At 37.6% G+C, this 21,196-nt stretch overlaps 1 long non-coding RNA gene across 2 annotated transcripts; it reads left to right on the forward strand.

Annotated features, from left to right (window-relative positions):
• Positions 1-3,110: 3,110 nt before the first annotated feature.
• On the forward strand, positions 3,111-10,380 carry LOC131695306 (uncharacterized). 2 transcript variants are annotated; one of them, XR_009306638.1, is made up of 4 exons: positions 3,111-4,219; positions 4,541-4,600; positions 8,902-9,220; positions 10,065-10,380. It is a non-coding gene; the product is annotated as an uncharacterized LOC131695306 (long non-coding RNA). The 2 variants fall into 2 exon arrangements; XR_009306639.1 differs by lacking the exon at positions 4,541-4,600.
• The last annotated feature ends 10,816 nt before the right edge of the window (positions 10,381-21,196 follow it).

Here is a 21,196-nt window from a genome sequence, read left to right on the forward strand (position 1 = left end):
AGAACTCCGGTCAAAAATGCCCAGCTAGCGATGTCTTGACCCACCAACGAAAAACCACCTCAACTTCCTTCCCAACGACACAAACAATGTTCCCAAGTCGAATCCCAATAACTTCCCAAATGCTCCCAATCACTTACTGATTCTATCTTTCTAGTTGTTCATCCAATTGATTTTAATTAAAAGAAATTACTTAGAGGAAAATACTAGTTTATTGAAGGTAAATAAAAAAAGAATTAAATCCTAATGAAAATGAAAAGTACGTTTTAATAAATTTAAAAATTGGCGAGACTTCGTTTGTTTTTTTTCGAAAAGGTTATTTACAATCCCCTGCTCTGCCTCCTGCAAGAGCTAACTGTTACCCAGTCCCTGCTCGTGACGTCACTCCCCTTTTGTGTTTGTTCTACGTGAGTCTTCCTATTTCCCTAATCCTTTTCTCTTCCCCTACTTGTTAACAAACAAGATTTCCCTACTCGTAGCTGGTGTTATGGTGTATGTCAAAGGTTCGCGTACTTACAGGATTTGAAGACGACGATTCGGTACCTGCCGACCACCCCCTTCTGGGTGGTTTAGCTAGCACGATGCTGACCGACGAGAAAGCCGATCTCTGCGAGACCGACAGTTGCTGCTAACGATGCGTCGACAATGTTCGCCCACAGGTAGCAAACGGTAGTGAGTTGCGATGATGGTGGAAATTCACTTACGGTGGGGTATTCTGGGTTGTGATCGAACGCTCGATGCCTATCGGCGTGATTTCCTTGCCGAGCTGAGCTAACGGGGTGGTATCATACGGAGGGCCTCCGATTTCGGGACGTGAGCCGGGCTGATCACTCTGGCGTTGGTAGTCTTTCCCCTAGAGGACCATGCCACGAATCTGGCTATCACGTGTAGCGTGTGATGCCCGTGGGCCGAGTAACTTTAACCGATGACCAACGCTCTCCGAATATACCTATAGTGGTACGCAACCACGAGGCGATAGGTACACCCAGGGCAACCTAAGCCGGATACCACTGGCGATTTGATCCTGTACGGACGGAAAATGATCAAAATCGCACTCGCTCGATTTTCCGGGTTTCGATCCCGCAGCGGTAAAACCCCAAGATGGCTTCGCCACCGGAATGTGGCTGTATAAAATACAAACTGCATAAGAACCTGACACACGATTTCATTGCTACACATTTACCTGTTATTATCACAACTCCTTTCACAGTCTATTTTTTCTAACGACTCACTTTTTTACCCCTACTGCTCTCTAGAATAATTTTATTTAAATTAATCCGTAGGTTTTATTAGTTTTAAATATATTTACTTTTTTTAAAATACATTTCACTGCATGACTCACGATTTTTTGTAAAGCATTTTAACCCTTGTGAAGGCAAGCTAAAATCCTAACATTAAAGGGCAAGCCGGGCCTCTCAGGCCCGTCTAAATTCAAGCTCCTTTTTGCCGTTCTCATATAGAAAGGTTATGCAATCGGTCGAAATTTCGACTTTTTAACCGAGACCCGCAGGGCCAAATCTCTAATACCATTCGACTCAGTTCGTCGAGATCGTAAAATGTCTGTATGTGTGTGTATGTATGCATATATGGATGTATGTATGTGGCAAACAATCTCATCGATTTTTCTCTAAGGTGGCTGGACCGATTTGTACAAATTTAGTCTCAAATGAAAGGTGCAGCCTTCCCATCGGTCGCTATTGATTTGTTTATTGATCTGACTTTCGGTTCTGGAGTTACGTGTTGAAGAGTACAATCACACTGAAAATTTCCATAGAAACTGATACCACCATGATGTCCAAATGATGCAATATATATTAAAATATGTGCAACATTACTTGGCTTTGCATGTCTAGATCATTAATGACCCACCGAAGGCACTTCGGCCACATTGGCCAGCTATGGCGGTTCTTGAACTGACCAAGTTCCTGAGATAATGTCATACCTATTCCTCAGCGAATTCTTTACCGATTTTTACAAACTTGGTTTCAAATGAAACATACAGCATTCCCATTGGTTGCTATTGAATTTCTAATTAATCCGACTTCCGGCTCCGGAATTACAGGATGATGAGTACGAACACGCAGCAAATCCCGATTTCAGCGTATAAGACGATGGATGTAAAAAGGTCAATTTTTTTCCAAAAGGTGAGTACTCGGAAGATCACGTCGACTGTCGATTGGTTCTGAGCTCCATTTCGTTTGAACACGACCAATAAATGTTTCTGGGTTGCTATTAATTTCTTCTGATGCATCAGATTCATTGTCGGAACCAATATCATTCGCATCTTCTTCCTCGCTTAGCATATCAGCTTTGGCATCGTCTGCTGTTGAATTTGCTCGAACTTCTTCTGTTATTTCAGATTCTTTGAGACGATTGAAATCATGGGCATATCGTTTTATAGCCATTTCAATTTTTTGTTGCTTTTAAATCTTACAATTTGAATAATTACGACAACTATAACACAAGGAATAGACAACAAAAATAGACAATAACGACAGAGTTAGGTTAAGTTGTATCCAAATAATTGTCAAGTAGACCACTGTGGGTGAAATAAAAGTATTTACCCAAAAAATATGACACACGTCATTATCGTATGCTATTTTTACATTTCTTTACAAGAAATGTATAGAATTCGCTCAAACTTTCAAGATTTTTTTCTTATAAGAAAAGGTAAAAAGATAAAATCAATCAAAACATGAAAAAAATTCCTGCTAATATGAAGATGAACTCATCAAAATGTTTTTTTCGGATAAATATTAATGTATAAAACCCGTGGTATTCCTAGTAAATGTTGCATGCACACCGGGCCTGCCAGGCCCGGCTTGCCTTTTTGTGCATGTAAAAAATTCAAACATAGCTGCGCATGACTCCATCGATGAAAATTTCACAATTCTTTATTTTTGTTATAGATTTCAAAGGTACTTATCAAAATTTCCATGCCCAAGCTTATACTGCATACACATTTTTTTGTAACTAAAAAATTGTAACGTGCCGGGCCTCTGGGACCCGGTTGCCTTTTTGAGGGTTAATTATATTTTTAATCTGAAATCAAACCAATTTTAAAACATTATATTCCTTTTTCACTTTTTAACTGCACCCGTACTTCAATTATACTATGATTTTCCTCACTGCTTTTTACAACTGTTCATCTAACTTTTCTACTCGGCGGTCCAAAAGGGAAAGATCGAGTTGATTCTCCTGACCGACCAAGAAACTTATCCTTTTAACTAATTCTTCTTTCTTCTATCACTCAAGGGTTTCCGGTTTTCAATTTCAGAGTTTCCGGTTCTCTCTTGATTTTTATTTTCCCTATTACAGTTTTCCCGTTATTATTTATCTCCTGTACTAGGTTTCCTGTTCACCTCTGTTTCACCCACTTTCCTCCTCAATACCCACCACCCATGAACTAGATAAATGATTCGAGCACTTTTAATATTGCCTTTAGCTAAGGCGCAAACACTGCTAACGCTACATTTTTGAAACGGCAGATTCTACACCGATCTGCTCGTTTCATCACTCCCAACTACCCCAAAAAAAAATATGAAATTTTTTTTTTCCATTAAACTAACCTTTATATACTTTCCGGTTTTTTCACTTAACACTTATTTTTCGATAATAATTCACACCGATTCAGTAAACAATTTCCGCTTAACTCTACTATTTTCACCTATCATTAATTTCTTGCAATTTATCCTAACACCGACCGATTCTATTTGTTCAACTCTATACAAACATGCCGAGAGAGATCCAACGCGACCGTAAACTAGGTTTCGCACCAGTTAACTAACTAGCAAAATATTCTTTGTATACGGTATCGGAAGATACCTCACTCCAATACAACTATTGGAAAAATTCAAGCATTACGCTCCCAACCACTACATATGCCATACTCCGAAAAATGTACCTGAACTCATTTTCAGTCATATTCGTATTGCCAAAATGTAGTTAAATACATATCAAAACAATTCCATATCATTATATGGACACTATCAAACTGCAAATTACTCTCCCTTCTCTCTCTCGGCTTATAAACGTATGATGGACCACTGGGCTATTGTAACGTATATGGTATTGTTGAGATATAGTCTGTGATCAACTGCTGGTGTATGAAGTGCGTTGTTCGCAGCAAAACAGAAAAACGTGGATTGATGCTCTGGCTATTGCTATGACCACATTTGGATGGATGTTTCTAGGATTAGTCGGTGCTCACTTTGCCAAAAACGTAAGTATAAATTTTACTAATTATTCACTATTATTAATTGATTTAACTCATTTAATCAGTATACGTAACCTATCTCTATTTCCTGAGCTTCATCTATCCTATGCCCTCGTGACCTTGAGTTGATCACTCTATCCTACCTATTGTTCTGAATTAAAGCCACTGCATCGATCACGTAATGAACGATCAGTGCTTTCAATTTAATTTTCTCCTTATGAATCTTTTGGTTTCTTTCGAAAAAGATAAAAAGTTTCTTACTAAATTTATTATAAAATATTTACAGGATGAATTATTATTGATATTCAAATCTTCTTATTTTTTTAGCATGATACTGAAAAGCAAACGCAACTGGTTGCGTGGTGTTGCTTTGTTTCGTGGTTTTTGGTAAGTAATTTTTCCTCCTTTCGATCATGCTTTTTTATATTTTCCGACTCTGCGTATTTTATGCGGTTCCGTTCTGAACTTCTCTCATTGTGTATATACATAGCTCGTGGTATTTTTTCGCTTTAAACTGCAAAAACTCCTCCTTCAAATTTGACCAAATTTCCTGAAAATTTATCATATTTCCGTTTTTGTTCATATTTTTGTTCAATTCATTTTCATGTTAACTTAGTCATTTACATAGCTTCGCCTCTCATTACTTTTTAGTTTGCCGACTTTGCGTATTTTTTCAAGTTTTTATTTTACTGTTTTCCTTGTTTATTTACATAGCTTTATAATTATTTATTTACATTATATTTTTAAATTTTCTTCAGTTGAGATACATGATACATTCCTAGATTTTTACCATTCATATCTTCTAGAATATAACAATAATCTCCTACTCTCTTCACGACAATGGCTTCAGAATATTTGGGTGCCAGTTTTGCGTTAAACCCCTTCCCTTTGTCTGACAACCAGTGATTTTTCTTCAGAATCTTCTGCCCTACTGAAAATTCTAGCATTTTCCCTGCGCGTAGGTTGTAATATTTGGAATATTTTTCGTATGCCATTTTGAGGTTTTTCCGAACTTCTTCGTAAATTTTGTGTATTTTATCACTGTGTTCTTTCTCCCCAGGGGTTATATCTCGACCCACATCTCTTAGGTTTTGGTATTCTTCACCTGAGCTTATCTGATTCCTACCAAAGTTTACAAAATATGGGGAAAACTTACTTGATGAATGAGTTGCATTATTAATTGCGTGTGCAATTTTGTAAATATTTGTGTCCCATTCATCCTGCTCTTTTTTAATGAGAGCTCTAATTGCCGAGGTAATAACACGATTCGTTCTTTCCGCGTTATTAACTTGCGGGAAATAGACTGGAGTCAGCCAATGGCTTATACCGTATTTTTCCAACAGATTTTTAAATTCTTTGGATGTAAATTGTGCCCCATTATCGGACAGAACGATTTCGGGTACCCCGAACAACAAAAATACCATGTTTTCCATGAAAAAAGATAGCTGCTTTGCTTTAGCCTCTTTAAGTGGTTGTATGATTACAAACTTGGAAAATATATCTGTAAGAACCAGCAAACATGTATTTCCTGATCGTTTTGCGCGTGGAAATGGTCCCACATAATCTATGGCAATGATTTGCCAGGGTTGAGTAGCTATTTTCTGTTTACCCATAGGGGGCACGTGATTAACATTATCGGTCTTTGAGGTTTTGCAAACCATGCAACCATTACAGAACCGTTTAACGTCACTGTACATTAACGGCCAATAAAATTTTTCCCTAAGTTTGCCTAGCGTTTTTTCTGTCCCTAAGTGGGCCTCTTCATGGGTTTGTCTGATTAGTTCCAGCCTTTGAGGTTTCGTTGGAATTCGTTTCCATTCGAATCTTGTATCTGTTATTGATGATTCATCATTTACAAACTTGTAAATAGTGTTATCGATCACTTTGAACTCCTTATATTTTATTGGCTCATCCCTAATTTTATTTAACATCCCGGTATAGTCAGAGTCCTCCCATTTTACTTTAATGGTGCTGAGTGATCTCGAAAGGCAGTCGGCTGTTATATTGTCACGCCCTTTCCTATATTCTATGCTATAGTCGAATTGTTGTAGCTTAAGGGCCCATCTGCATAATTTCGCGGAACCTTTTTCTGCGCTTACTTTTGAAAGCCAGACCAAACTTCGAGCGTCTGTAATCACTCGGAAATGCGTTCCCTCAATGTAATGGCGGAATGCTTCAATTGCCCATAGAACGGCTAAACATTCTTTTTCTACAGCAGCATATTTGCGCCTTGTAGAATTCAATTTCTTGCTAAAATATGCAATAATTCGTTTTTCACCGTTCTGCATCTGGGTGAGGGCTGCGCCTACTGCCAAGTCAGATGCATCGGATTCAATTGTAAATTCTAGATCAAAATTGGGATTAGCGAGAATTGGTGGACTAATTAATGCTTGTTTAAGCCTCTCTAAAGCTTCTTCTGCTTCGGTTGTCCAGGAAAACCTTTTTTTGTCTTTTTTTAAGCAGTCTGAGATGGGTGCTGTTATATCGCTAAAATGTTTGATGAACTTTTGGTAAAAATTGGCTAACCCGAGCAGACGTCTAATGTCTTTTATGGTTTTCGGTGTTTGATAATCTAGAATAGGTCTTATTTTCTCCATGTCGATTGAAATACCATGTTCAGAAACCACATACCCTAAATACCTAACACTTTTCCTACCGAATTTAGACTTGTTCAAACTAATCGTTAGATTGGCTCGTTTCAAACGACTTGCCACTTCTTTTATAAGTTTTACATGCTGCGATAAAGTTTCGGTCGCGAGTATGATGTCGTCCGAATAAACCCATACGTAAGGTTGCAGGTCATTTCCAAGGCATAAATCCATAAGCTTGGACATAGTGAAAGGTGCTCCCTTCAAGCCAAAAGGCATTACTTTGAATCTATACAACCCTGATTTTGTCCTAAACGCGGTATATTTCCTCGATTCCTTCGCTAATGGGATTTGCCAGTACGCCTCTTTCAGGTCAATTACACTGAAATATTTGGCCTTTTTGATTCTATGCAGCACTTCGTGCAAATTTGGAATAGGATACGCGTTATTTTTTGTCACGTCATTCACTCGCCGCGAATCTAAACAAACTCGAAATTTCCCGTTTGTCTTCTTTACCGGCAGTAAAGGGCTCGCGTAGTCTGAGTCGCAGGCTTCTATTACATCCATCTTTTTCATGCGTTCTATCTCTTCGTCAACGAATTTTTGTACGTAAGGTGAGCAGCGGTACGTTGGAGAAGCTTTAAGTTCTGCTCCCGGAATAATTTGAATTTCGTGTTCTAGAATCGCGGTCCTACCTATCTTATCATCTTCGGAAAATTCGAAACAACTTATTGCTTCTAACAGTTGAGATCGTTCTGCTTGATCTAGTATGTGCTCCGTTTCTATTTCTTCGACCGACATCGACGGAAAGTCTAACGTGGGAACTTCTAAAGACAAATCTTCTTCCTCCTTTTCATCCCTTCGTTCTTCAAACGCTCCCACGAATTCTGAAAGTTTAAGTGCTATTACTGATTCATTGAAATCAAAATAGTTTTCTACCAAGTGTAAAGAATCCACTTGTGCCCGTTCCCGAGTGTTTATTTGATCTAAAGAAATAATTTTCTTGTTATTTAGTTCCATCGCCGGAACTATATGAAAGGCTTTCCAGAAATTAATGCCTAGAATTAATGGTTTGGAAAATTCTAATACGATGTAAACTCGGATCACTTTCGTTGAGTTATTGTATGTTAGTGGAACATTTATAAATCCTAAGCAATTATGATCAGCTGTTCCTGCCGTATCTACCTTGATGTTCGTTTTATGAATTTTAAAATTATATTTGTGGATTATTTCAATCGAATTCATGACGGAAATTTCAGCTCCTGAATCTAGTAAAGCTTCAATTTTTGACTCAACAATTTTTACTATGATATGTGGGCATTTACTCGGTCTGATGTTCAACTCATATATTTTCCAATTAATCTGATCACTACTCTTCGTGAGGTCTTCTGATTTTTCCGGAAAAGAATCACCCCTTATTTCTCCTCCGTACTCTCGTTTTTTGGAACTTGTTGGGGAAGCATGTGACTTTTAGGACATGTAAAAAAGGTAACTCCAGGTGAACCACATGCGTGGCAGAAAATTACCTTCGGTTGCCTACAGTCCCTCCACCGATGGCCATATTTTCTGCAATTCCAACACAGCGAATTAAGTCGGACTAAATTTTCCCGTCCTTGTGACTCAGGTGTGTTTGGTTGGGGTTCCCGAAATTTTCTCTGCTGGCCTTCTTTTCTATTAAATGCACATACCTCCTGTTCATCTGCTGAAGACGAAGATGAATTAGAAGACGCATCAACGTTTCTGATTTGTTTTCTAAGCGGCTGTATAGGTTTTGAATAAATTCTTCCACTGTCCTTATCTAATCGTTGACAGAGCATGCTCAAATGGGCGATGTTCTTAATTTTGTAAAAAGAAAGTTTAGTTTTGTACCAGCGTCGCATATTATTTCTAAGGACTTTCAACCTTTTACGCTCCGAGTACTGTTTTGTCATTCTTTCAAACATTCCCTTTATTTCTGAGCAAAATGCAACGAATGACTCCCCTTTTTTCTGTTTTCTATCTTTGATGTCTTGGAGAATTTTCCTGTCCTTATTAGGGTCACCAAAGCGAATCTTTAATTGCTTGGAAAACTTATCCCACGTTTTGTACTTTTTTTTGTAGGTAAAGTACCATCTGCGGGCCTCTCCCGCAAAAAGGATGTAAGCTTGATCAAGGAACCTATCGTTTGGAATACGTTCAGCATTCATCAACTCGTTAACCTGGAACACGAAATCAGTAACATCCATTCCCTGTACATCTCCATTGAACTGGATACCCCATTTGTCTAACCGGTAATGTTGGAACCGATTATCTCGCCAATAATTTTCCTCAGATCTTTCTGAGTGGCTTATCGGTTCAGAATCTGTGCTAGATTCTGATGAAATAAGACTGCTCAATGAGTCAAGAGATGAACTCTCGTCCGCTGAAGGCGAACTTTCAGGTAATTTAGTCTTTCTGCCTCTCGTAACCTTTTGTTCCTCACTTTTACTTTGTTTTTTATAACTCTGCTTTCCTATCGAGCCTATCTTCTCTGATTTCTTTGGCACAGCACCCAGATTTTTATTTGGTTTCGTTTCTTTACTAACTTCATTCTTTGCCTTATTATCGCGATCAATACTAATCTTCATTCCAGCAATATTCGGAAATTGTTTGAAATAGTCTCCGATTGTCGAATTCACTGCTTTTGATAAAGTATCGTGATCAAAAGATTGATCTTCATTTCTATTACCTGAAAAGCGAGTGTCACGTTTATGTTTTACTCTTTCTTGTTCTTCTTCCTGTTCAATCCGACTTCTTTCTAAACCTTTCGACGCGCTAAAATTTTCTTCAGAATCACTGAGATTCATCAATCTAAATGCCACTGTTTTGTATTGTTTTATTAAACTTCTGATTTTCGATAGCAACTCAACTTTTTGCTCTCCTTGAGCTAAATCAACTACTTTTGCTCTATAAATTCTTTCTTTCCAATGTCGAAGCTGAGAAATCCATTTAACCTCAATATTCCTCGCCAGACCATACTCGATCTCTTCTAATTTTCTGGATACTAACGGTAATTCATTCACGAAGAAAATATTATCAGTTAGGACGACCGTGTCGCTACCCTCTCCTAGAAAAATGTTCCTTAAGCGGTCTCTCTTTTGTCTTCCAGACTCTTCGTAGAGCTTATTTCTTATCGAGAGCTCATAATCTACCTCACTTTCACTCAAATCATTTGCATTTATTTGCAAAACTGACCCATCTGATGTAGCCATTGTACTAATTCTTATTTTCTTTATCTTTTTCAGAAAATTGGTGCGTTACCGTAAAATTTAAAAAAGAGAGAAGCTGTAAAATGAAAGAACTTAGAACTAGCGAAAATAAACTTCAATTCACTTTGTTTTTATATTGCGTACTATAAATCGAATTTTTTTATCTTATTCACCAAAACCCTTAACCTAAATGAAATCAATGCAAATAATATCTAAAGTGCTCGAATCAACAATAAATTACAATTTAATTCAAATATATACAAGTGTGGTGAAACCATGGAACATTCAAACTTAAAAATTCTAGTGGGACGATCTTATTTGGAGTTGGGCGCCAATGTAAGGGGGCTCTGGTTAGGGGTCCTTAAATTCTCGGCTTCGCGCCAGACGACGGAGTCGTCTGCCAAGAACTCCGGTCAAAAATGCCCAGCTAGCGATGTCTTGACCCACCAACGAAAAACCACCTCAACTTCCTTCCCAACGACACAAACAATGTTCCCAAGTCGAATCCCAATAACTTCCCAAATGCTCCCAATCACTTACTGATTCTATCTTTCTAGTTGTTCATCCAATTGATTTTAATTAAAAGAAATTACTTAGAGGAAAATACTAGTTTATTGAAGGTAAATAAAAAAAGAATTAAATCCTAATGAAAATGAAAAGTACGTTTTAATAAATTTAAAAATTGGCGAGACTTCGTTTGTTTTTTTTCGAAAAGGTTATTTACAATCCCCTGCTCTGCCTCCTGCAAGAGCTAACTGTTACCCAGTCCCTGCTCGTGACGTCACTCCCCTTTTGTGTTTGTTCTACGTGAGTCTTCCTATTTCCCTAATCCTTTTCTCTTCCCCTACTTGTTAACAAACAAGATTTCCCTACTCGTAGCTGGTGTTATGGTGTATGTCAAAGGTTCGCGTACTTACAGGATTTGAAGACGACGATTCGGTACCTGCCGACCACCCCCTTCTGGGTGGTTTAGCTACCACGATGCTGACCGACGAGAAAGCCGATCTCTGCGAGACCGACAGTTGCTGCTAACGATGCGTCGACAATGTTCGCCCACAGGTAGCAAACGGTAGTGAGTTGCGATGATGGTGGAAATTCACTTACGGTGGGGTATTCTGGGTTGTGATCGAACGCTCGATGCCTATCGGCGTGATTTCCTTGCCGAGCTGAGCTAACGGGGTGGTATCATACGGAGGGCCTCCGATTTCGGGACGTGAGCCGGGCTGATCACTCTGGCGTTGGTAGTCTTTCCCCTAGAGGACCATGCCACGAATCTGGCTATCACGTGTAGCGTGTGATGCCCGTGGGCCGAGTAACTTTAACCGATGACCAACGCTCTCCGAATATACCTATAGTGGTACGCAACCACGAGGCGATAGGTACACCCAGGGCAACCTAAGCCGGATACCACTGGCGATTTGATCCTGTACGGACGGAAAATGATCAAAATCGCACTCGCTCGATTTTCCGGGTTTCGATCCCGCAGCGGTAAAACCCCAAGATGGCTTCGCCACCGGAATGTGGCTGTATAAAATACAAACTGCATAAGAACCTGACACACGATTTCATTGCTACACATTTACCTGTTATTATCACAACTCCTTTCACAGTCTATTTTTTCTAACGACTCACTTTTTTACCCCTACTGCTCTCTAGAATAATTTTATTTAAATTAATCCGTAGGTTTTATTAGTTTTAAATATATTTACTTTTTTTTAAAATACATTTCACTGCATGACTCACGATTTTTTGTAAAGCATTTTAATTATATTTTTAATCTGAAATCAAACCAATTTTAAAACATTATATTCCTTTTTCACTTTTTAACTGCACCCGTACTTCAATTATACTATGATTTTCCTCACTGCTTTTTACAACTGTTCATCTAACTTTTCTACTCGGCGGTCCAAAAGGGAAAGATCGAGTTGATTCTCCTGACCGACCAAGAAACTTATCCTTTTAACTAATTCTTCTTTCTTCTATCACTCAAGGGTTTCCAGTTTTCAATTTCAGAGTTTCCGGTTCTCTCTTGATTTTTATTTTCCCTATTACAGTTTTCCCGTTATTATTTATCTCCTGTACTAGGTTTCCTGTTCACCTCTGTTTCACCCACTTTCCTCCTCAATACCCACCACCCATGAACTAGATAAATGATTCGAGCACTTTTAATATTGCCTTTAGCTAAGGCGCAAACACTGCTAACGCTACATTTTTGAAACGGCAGATTCTACACCGATCTGCTCGTTTCATCTTTGTCTTGTCTTTGTCTTGTCTTTGTCTTGTCTTTGTCTTGTCTTTGTCTTGTCTTTGTCTTGTCTTTGTCTTGTCTTTGTCTTGTCTTTGTCTTGTCTTTGTCTTGTCTTTGTCTTGTCTTTGTCTTGTCTTTGTCTTGTCTTTGTCTTGTCTTTGTCTTTGTCTTTGTCTTTGTCTTTGTCTTTGTCTTTGTCTTTGTCTTTGTCTTGTCTTTGTCTTGTCTTTGTCTTGTCTTTGTCTTGTCTTTGTCTTGTCTTTGTCTTGTCTTTGTCTTGTCTTTGTCTTGTCTTTGTCTTGTCTTTGTCTTGTCTTTGTCTTGTCTTTGTCTTGTCTTTGTCTTGTCTTTGTCTTGTCTTTGTCTTGTCTTTGTCTTGTCTTTGTCTTGTCTTTGTCTTGTCTTTGTCTTGTCTTTGTCTTGTCTTTGTCTTGTCTTTGTCTTGTCTTTGTCTTGTCTTTGTCTTGTCTTTGTCTTGTCTTTGTCTTGTCTTTGTCTTGTCTTTGTCTTGTCTTTGTCTTGTCTTTGTCTTGTCTTTGTCTTGTCTTTGTCTTGTCTTTGTCTTGTCTTTGTCTTGTCTTTGTCTTGTCTTTGTCTTGTCTTTGTCTTGTCTTTGTCTTGTCTTTGTCTTGTCTTTGTCTTGTCTTTGTCTTGTCTTTGTCTTGTCTTTGTCTTGTCTTTGTCTTGTCTTTGTCTTGTCTTTGTCTTGTCTTTGTCTTGTCTTTGTCTTGTCTTTGTCTTGTCTTTGTCTTGTCTTTGTCTTGTCTTTGTCTTGTCTTTGTCTTGTCTTTGTCTTGTCTTTGTCTTGTCTTTGTCTTGTCTTTGTCTTGTCTTTGTCTTGTCTTTGTCTTGTCTTTGTCTTGTCTTTGTCTTGTCTTTGTCTTGTCTTTGTCTTGTCTTTGTCTTGTCTTTGTCTTGTCTTTGTCTTGTCTTTGTCTTGTCTTTGTCTTGTCTTTGTCTTGTCTTTGTCTTGTCTTTGTCTTGTCTTTGTCTTGTCTTTGTCTTGTCTTTGTCTTGTCTTTGTCTTGTCTTTGTCTTGTCTTTGTCTTGTCTTTGTCTTGTCTTTGTCTTGTCTTTGTCTTGTCTTTGTCTTGTCTTTGTCTTGTCTTTGTCTTGTCTTTGTCTTGTCTTTGTCTTGTCTTTGTCTTGTCTTTGTCTTGTCTTTGTCTTGTCTTTGTCTTGTCTTTGTCTTGTCTTTGTCTTGTCTTTGTCTTGTCTTTGTCTTGTCTTTGTCTTGTCTTTGTCTTGTCTTTGTCTTGTCTTTGTCTTGTCTTTGTCTTGTCTTTGTCTTGTCTTTGTCTTGTCTTTGTCTTGTCTTTGTCTTGTCTTTGTCTTGTCTTTGTCTTGTCTTTGTCTTGTCTTTGTCTTGTCTTTGTCTTGTCTTTGTCTTGTCTTTGTCTTGTCTTTGTCTTGTCTTTGTCTTGTCTTTGTCTTGTCTTTGTCTTGTCTTTGTCTTGTCTTTGTCTTGTCTTTGTCTTGTCTTTGTCTTGTCTTTGTCTTGTCTTTGTCTTGTCTTTGTCTTGTCTTTGTCTTGTCTTTGTCTTGTCTTTGTCTTGTCTTTGTCTTGTCTTTGTCTTGTCTTTGTCTTGTCTTTGTCTTGTCTTTGTCTTGTCTTTGTCTTGTCTTTGTCTTGTCTTTGTCTTGTCTTTGTCTTGTCTTTGTCTTGTCTTTGTCTTGTCTTTGTCTTGTCTTTGTCTTGTCTTTGTCTTGTCTTTGTCTTGTCTTTGTCTTGTCTTTGTCTTGTCTTTGTCTTGTCTTTGTCTTGTCTTTGTCTTGTCTTTGTCTTGTCTTTGTCTTGTCTTTGTCTTGTCTTTGTCTTGTCTTTGTCTTGTCTTTGTCTTGTCTTTGTCTTGTCTTTGTCTTGTCTTTGTCTTGTCTTTGTCTTGTCTTTGTCTTGTCTTTGTCTTGTCTTTGTCTTGTCTTTGTCTTGTCTTTGTCTTGTCTTTGTCTTGTCTTTGTCTTGTCTTTGTCTTGTCTTTGTCTTGTCTTTGTCTTGTCTTTGTCTTGTCTTTGTCTTGTCTTTGTCTTGTCTTTGTCTTGTCTTTGTCTTGTCTTTGTCTTGTCTTTGTCTTGTCTTTGTCTTGTCTTTGTCTTGTCTTTGTCTTGTCTTTGTCTTGTCTTTGTCTTGTCTTTGTCTTGTCTTTGTCTTGTCTTTGTCTTGTCTTTGTCTTGTCTTTGTCTTGTCTTTGTCTTGTCTTTGTCTTGTCTTTGTCTTGTCTTTGTCTTGTCTTTGTCTTGTCTTTGTCTTGTCTTTGTCTTGTCTTTGTCTTGTCTTTGTCTTGTCTTTGTCTTGTCTTTGTCTTGTCTTTGTCTTGTCTTTGTCTTGTCTTTGTCTTGTCTTTGTCTTGTCTTTGTCTTGTCTTTGTCTTGTCTTTGTCTTGTCTTTGTCTTGTCTTTGTCTTGTCTTTGTCTTGTCTTTGTCTTGTCTTTGTCTTGTCTTTGTCTTGTCTTTGTCTTGTCTTTGTCTTGTCTTTGTCTTGTCTTTGTCTTGTCTTTGTCTTGTCTTTGTCTTGTCTTTGTCTTGTCTTTGTCTTGTCTTTGTCTTGTCTTTGTCTTGTCTTTGTCTTGTCTTTGTCTTGTCTTTGTCTTGTCTTTGTCTTGTCTTTGTCTTGTCTTTGTCTTGTCTTTGTCTTGTCTTTGTCTTGTCTTTGTCTTGTCTTTGTCTTGTCTTTGTCTTGTCTTTGTCTTGTCTTTGTCTTGTCTTTGTCTTGTCTTTGTCTTGTCTTTGTCTTGTCTTTGTCTTGTCTTTGTCTTGTCTTTGTCTTGTCTTTGTCTTGTCTTTGTCTTGTCTTTGTCTTGTCTTTGTCTTGTCTTTGTCTTGTCTTTGTCTTGTCTTTGTCTTGTCTTTGTCTTGTCTTTGTCTTGTCTTTGTCTTGTCTTTGTCTTGTCTTTGTCTTGTCTTTGTCTTGTCTTTGTCTTGTCTTTGTCTTGTCTTTGTCTTGTCTTTGTCTTGTCTTTGTCTTGTCTTTGTCTTGTCTTTGTCTTGTCTTTGTCTTGTCTTTGTCTTGTCTTTGTCTTGTCTTTGTCTTGTCTTTGTCTTGTCTTTGTCTTGTCTTTGTCTTGTCTTTGTCTTGTCTTTGTCTTGTCTTTGTCTTGTCTTTGTCTTGTCTTTGTCTTGTCTTTGTCTTGTCTTTGTCTTGTCTTTGTCTTGTCTTTGTCTTGTCTTTGTCTTGTCTTTGTCTTGTCTTTGTCTTGTCTTTGTCTTGTCTTTGTCTTGTCTTTGTCTTGTCTTTGTCTTGTCTTTGTCTTGTCTTTGTCTTGTCTTTGTCTTGTCTTTGTCTTGTCTTTGTCTTGTCTTTGTCTTGTCTTTGTCTTGTCTTTGTCTTGTCTTTGTCTTGTCTTTGTCTTGTCTTTGTCTTGTCTTTGTCTTGTCTTTGTCTTGTCTTTGTCTTGTCTTTGTCTTGTCTTTGTCTTGTCTTTGTCTTGTCTTTGTCTTGTCTTTGTCTTGTCTTTGTCTTGTCTTTGTCTTGTCTTTGTCTTGTCTTTGTCTTGTCTTTGTCTTGTCTTTGTCTTGTCTTTGTCTTGTCTTTGTCTTGTCTTTGTCTTGTCTTTGTCTTGTCTTTGTCTTGTCTTTGTCTTGTCTTTGTCTTGTCTTTGTCTTGTCTTTGTCTTGTCTTTGTCTTGTCTTTGTCTTGTCTTTGTCTTGTCTTTGTCTTGTCTTTGTCTTGTCTTTGTCTTGTCTTTGTCTTGTCTTTGTCTTGTCTTTGTCTTGTCTTTGTCTTGTCTTTGTCTTGTCTTTGTCTTGTCTTTGTCTTGTCTTTGTCTTGTCTTTGTCTTGTCTTTGTCTTGTCTTTGTCTTGTCTTTGTCTTGTCTTTGTCTTGTCTTTGTCTTGTCTTTGTCTTGTCTTTGTCTTGTCTTTGTCTTGTCTTTGTCTTGTCTTTGTCTTGTCTTTGTCTTGTCTTTGTCTTGTCTTTGTCTTGTCTTTGTCTTGTCTTTGTCTTGTCTTTGTCTTGTCTTTGTCTTGTCTTTGTCTTGTCTTTGTCTTGTCTTTGTCTTGTCTTTGTCTTGTCTTTGTCTTGTCTTTGTCTTGTCTTTGTCTTGTCTTTGTCTTGTCTTTGTCTTGTCTTTGTCTTGTCTTTGTCTTGTCTTTGTCTTGTCTTTGTCTTGTCTTTGTCTTTGTCTTTGTCTTTGTCTTTGTCTTTGTCTTTGTCTTTGTCTTTGTCTTTGTCTTTGTCTTTGTCTTTGTCTTTGTCTTTGTCTTTGTCTTTGTCTTTGTCTTTGTCTTTGTCTTTGTCTTTGTCTTTGTCTTTGTCTTTGTCTTTGTCTTTGTCTTTGTCTTTGTCTTGTCTTTGTCTTGTCTTTGTCTTGTCTTTGTCTTGTCTTTGTCTTGTCTTTGTCTTGTCTTTGTCTTGTCTTTGTCTTGTCTTTGTCTTGTCTTTGTCTTGTCTTTGTCTTGTCTTTGTCTTGTCTTTGTCTTGTCTTTGTCTTGTCTTTGTCTTGTCTTTGTCTTGTCTTTGTCTTGTCTTTGTCTTGTCTTTGTCTTGTCTTTGTCTTGTCTTTGTCTTGTCTTTGTCTTGTCTTTGTCTTGTCTTTGTCTTGTCTTTGTCTTGTCTTTGTCTTGTCTTTGTCTTGTCTTTGTCTTGTCTTTGTCTTGTCTTTGTCTTGTCTTTGTCTTGTCTTTGTCTTGTCTTTGTCTTGTCTTTGTCTTGTCTTTGTCTTGTCTTTGTCTTGTCTTTGTCTTGTCTTTGTCTTGTCTTTGTCTTGTCTTTGTCTTGTCTTTGTCTTGTCTTTGTCTTGTCTTTGTCTTGTCTTTGTCTTGTCTTTGTCTTGTCTTTGTCTTGTCTTTGTCTTGTCTTTGTCTTGTCTTTGTCTTGTCTTTGTCTTGTCTTTGTCTTGTCTTTGTCTTGTCTTTGTCTTGTCTTTGTCTTGTCTTTGTCTTGTCTTTGTCTTGTCTTTGTCTTGTCTTTGTCTTGTCTTTGTCTTGTCTTTGTCTTGTCTTTGTCTTGTCTTTGTCTTGTCTTTGTCTTGTCTTTGTCTTGTCTTTGTCTTGTCTTTGTCTTGTCTTTGTCTTGTCTTTGTCTTGTCTTTGTCTTGTCTTTGTCTTGTCTTTGTCTTGTCTTTGTCTTGTCTTTGTCTTGTCTTTGTCTTGTCTTTGTCTTGTCTTTGTCTTGTCTTTGTCTTGTCTTTGTCTTGTCTTTGTCTTGTCTTTGTCTTGTCTTTGTCTTGTCTTTGTCTTGTCTTTGTCTTGTCTTTGTCTTGTCTTTGTCTTGTCTTTGTCTTGTCTTTGTCTTGTCTTTGTCTTGTCTTTGTCTTGTCTTTGTCTTGTCTTTGTCTTGTCTTTGTCTTGTCTTTGTCTTGTCTTTGTCTTGTCTTTGTCTTGTCTTTGTCTTGTCTTTGTCTTGTCTTTGTCTTGTCTTTGTCTTGTCTTTGTCTTGTCTTTGTCTTGTCTTTGTCTTGTCTTTGTCTTGTCTTTGTCTTGTCTTTGTCTTGTCTTTGTCTTGTCTTTGTCTTGTCTTTGTCTTGTCTTTGTCTTGTCTTTGTCTTGTCTTTGTCTTGTCTTTGTCTTGTCTTTGTCTTGTCTTTGTCTTGTCTTTGTCTTGTCTTTGTCTTGTCTTTGTCTTGTCTTTGTCTTGTCTTTGTCTTGTCTTTGTCTTGTCTTTGTCTTGTCTTTGTCTTGTCTTTGTCTTGTCTTTGTCTTGTCTTTGTCTTGTCTTTGTCTTGTCTTTGTCTTGTCTTTGTCTTGTCTTTGTCTTGTCTTTGTCTTGTCTTTGTCTTGTCTTTGTCTTGTCTTTGTCTTGTCTTTGTCTTGTCTTTGTCTTGTCTTTGTCTTGTCTTTGTCTTGTCTTTGTCTTGTCTTTGTCTTGTCTTTGTCTTGTCTTTGTCTTGTCTTTGTCTTGTCTTTGTCTTGTCTTTGTCTTGTCTTTGTCTTGTCTTTGTCTTGTCTTTGTCTTGTCTTTGTCTTGTCTTTGTCTTGTCTTTGTCTTGTCTTTGTCTTGTCTTTGTCTTGTCTTTGTCTTGTCTTTGTCTTGTCTTTGTCTTGTCTTTGTCTTGTCTTTGTCTTGTCTTTGTCTTGTCTTTGTCTTGTCTTTGTCTTGTCTTTGTCTTGTCTTTGTCTTGTCTTTGTCTTGTCTTTGTCTTGTCTTTGTCTTGTCTTTGTCTTGTCTTTGTCTTGTCTTTGTCTTGTCTTTGTCTTGTCTTTGTCTTGTCTTTGTCTTGTCTTTGTCTTGTCTTTGTCTTGTCTTTGTCTTGTCTTTGTCTTGTCTTTGTCTTGTCTTTGTCTTGTCTTTGTCTTGTCTTTGTCTTGTCTTTGTCTTGTCTTTGTCTTGTCTTTGTCTTGTCTTTGTCTTGTCTTTGTCTTGTCTTTGTCTTGTCTTTGTCTTGTCTTTGTCTTGTCTTTGTCTTGTCTTTGTCTTGTCTTTGTCTTGTCTTTGTCTTGTCTTTGTCTTGTCTTTGTCTTGTCTTTGTCTTGTCTTTGTCTTGTCTTTGTCTTGTCTTTGTCTTGTCTTTGTCTTGTCTTTGTCTTGTCTTTGTCTTGTCTTTGTCTTGTCTTTGTCTTGTCTTTGTCTTGTCTTTGTCTTGTCTTTGTCTTGTCTTTGTCTTGTCTTTGTCTTGTCTTTGTCTTGTCTTTGTCTTGTCTTTGTCTTGTCTTTGTCTTGTCTTTGTCTTGTCTTTGTCTTGTCTTTGTCTTGTCTTTGTCTTGTCTTTGTCTTGTCTTTGTCTTGTCTTTGTCTTGTCTTTGTCTTGTCTTTGTCTTGTCTTTGTCTTGTCTTTGTCTTGTCTTTGTCTTGTCTTTGTCTTGTCTTTGTCTTGTCTTTGTCTTGTCTTTGTCTTGTCTTTGTCTTGTCTTTGTCTTGTCTTTGTCTTGTCTTTGTCTTGTCTTTGTCTTGTCTTTGTCTTGTCTTTGTCTTGTCTTTGTCTTGTCTTTGTCTTGTCTTTGTCTTGTCTTTGTCTTGTCTTTGTCTTGTCTTTGTCTTGTCTTTGTCTTGTCTTTGTCTTGTCTTTGTCTTGTCTTTGTCTTGTCTTTGTCTTGTCTTTGTCTTGTCTTTGTCTTGTCTTTGTCTTGTCTTTGTCTTGTCTTTGTCTTGTCTTTGTCTTGTCTTTGTCTTGTCTTTGTCTTGTCTTTGTCTTGTCTTTGTCTTGTCTTTGTCTTGTCTTTGTCTTGTCTTTGTCTTGTCTTTGTCTTGTCTTTGTCTTGTCTTTGTCTTGTCTTTGTCTTGTCTTTGTCTTGTCTTTGTCTTGTCTTTGTCTTGTCTTTGTCTTGTCTTTGTCTTGTCTTTGTCTTGTCTTTGTCTTGTCTTTGTCTTGTCTTTGTCTTGTCTTTGTCTTGTCTTTGTCTTGTCTTTGTCTTGTCTTTGTCTTGTCTTTGTCTTGTCTTTGTCTTGTCTTTGTCTTGTCTTTGTCTTGTCTTTGTCTTGTCTTTGTCTTGTCTTTGTCTTGTCTTTGTCTTGTCTTTGTCTTGTCTTTGTCTTGTCTTTGTCTTGTCTTTGTCTTGTCTTTGTCTTGTCTTTGTCTTGTCTTTGTCTTGTCTTTGTCTTGTCTTTGTCTTGTCTTTGTCTTGTCTTTGTCTTGTCTTTGTCTTGTCTTTGTCTTGTCTTTGTCTTGTCTTTGTCTTGTCTTTGTCTTGTCTTTGTCTTGTCTTTGTCTTGTCTTTGTCTTGTCTTTGTCTTGTCTTTGTCTTGTCTTTGTCTTGTCTTTGTCTTGTCTTTGTCTTGTCTTTGTCTTGTCTTTGTCTTGTCTTTGTCTTGTCTTTGTCTTGTCTTTGTCTTGTCTTTGTCTTGTCTTTGTCTTGTCTTTGTCTTGTCTTTGTCTTGTCTTTGTCTTGTCTTTGTCTTGTCTTTGTCTTGTCTTTGTCTTGTCTTTGTCTTGTCTTTGTCTTGTCTTTGTCTTGTCTTTGTCTTGTCTTTGTCTTGTCTTTGTCTTGTCTTTGTCTTGTCTTTGTCTTGTCTTTGTCTTGTCTTTGTCTTGTCTTTGTCTTGTCTTTGTCTTGTCTTTGTCTTGTCTTTGTCTTGTCTTTGTCTTGTCTTTGTCTTGTCTTTGTCTTGTCTTTGTCTTGTCTTTGTCTTGTCTTTGTCTTGTCTTTGTCTTGTCTTTGTCTTGTCTTTGTCTTGTCTTTGTCTTGTCTTTGTCTTGTCTTTGTCTTGTCTTTGTCTTGTCTTTGTCTTGTCTTTGTCTTGTCTTTGTCTTGTCTTTGTCTTGTCTTTGTCTTGTCTTTGTCTTGTCTTTGTCTTGTCTTTGTCTTGTCTTTGTCTTGTCTTTGTCTTGTCTTTGTCTTGTCTTTGTCTTGTCTTTGTCTTGTCTTTGTCTTGTCTTTGTCTTGTCTTTGTCTTGTCTTTGTCTTGTCTTTGTCTTGTCTTTGTCTTGTCTTTGTCTTGTCTTTGTCTTGTCTTTGTCTTGTCTTTGTCTTGTCTTTGTCTTGTCTTTGTCTTGTCTTTGTCTTGTCTTTGTCTTGTCTTTGTCTTGTCTTTGTCTTGTCTTTGTCTTGTCTTTGTCTTGTCTTTGTCTTGTCTTTGTCTTGTCTTTGTCTTGTCTTTGTCTTGTCTTTGTCTTGTCTTTGTCTTGTCTTTGTCTTGTCTTTGTCTTGTCTTTGTCTTGTCTTTGTCTTGTCTTTGTCTTGTCTTTGTCTTGTCTTTGTCTTGTCTTTGTCTTGTCTTTGTCTTGTCTTTGTCTTGTCTTTGTCTTGTCTTTGTCTTGTCTTTGTCTTGTCTTTGTCTTGTCTTTGTCTTGTCTTTGTCTTGTCTTTGTCTTGTCTTTGTCTTGTCTTTGTCTTGTCTTTGTCTTGTCTTTGTCTTGTCTTTGTCTTGTCTTTGTCTTGTCTTTGTCTTGTCTTTGTCTTGTCTTTGTCTTGTCTTTGTCTTGTCTTTGTCTTGTCTTTGTCTTGTCTTTGTCTTGTCTTTGTCTTGTCTTTGTCTTGTCTTTGTCTTGTCTTTGTCTTGTCTTTGTCTTGTCTTTGTCTTGTCTTTGTCTTGTCTTTGTCTTGTC

Source organism: Topomyia yanbarensis, unplaced genomic scaffold (genome assembly GCF_030247195.1).
Source record: "Topomyia yanbarensis strain Yona2022 unplaced genomic scaffold, ASM3024719v1 HiC_scaffold_341, whole genome shotgun sequence".
Taxonomy (NCBI): domain Eukaryota; kingdom Metazoa; phylum Arthropoda; class Insecta; order Diptera; family Culicidae; genus Topomyia; species Topomyia yanbarensis.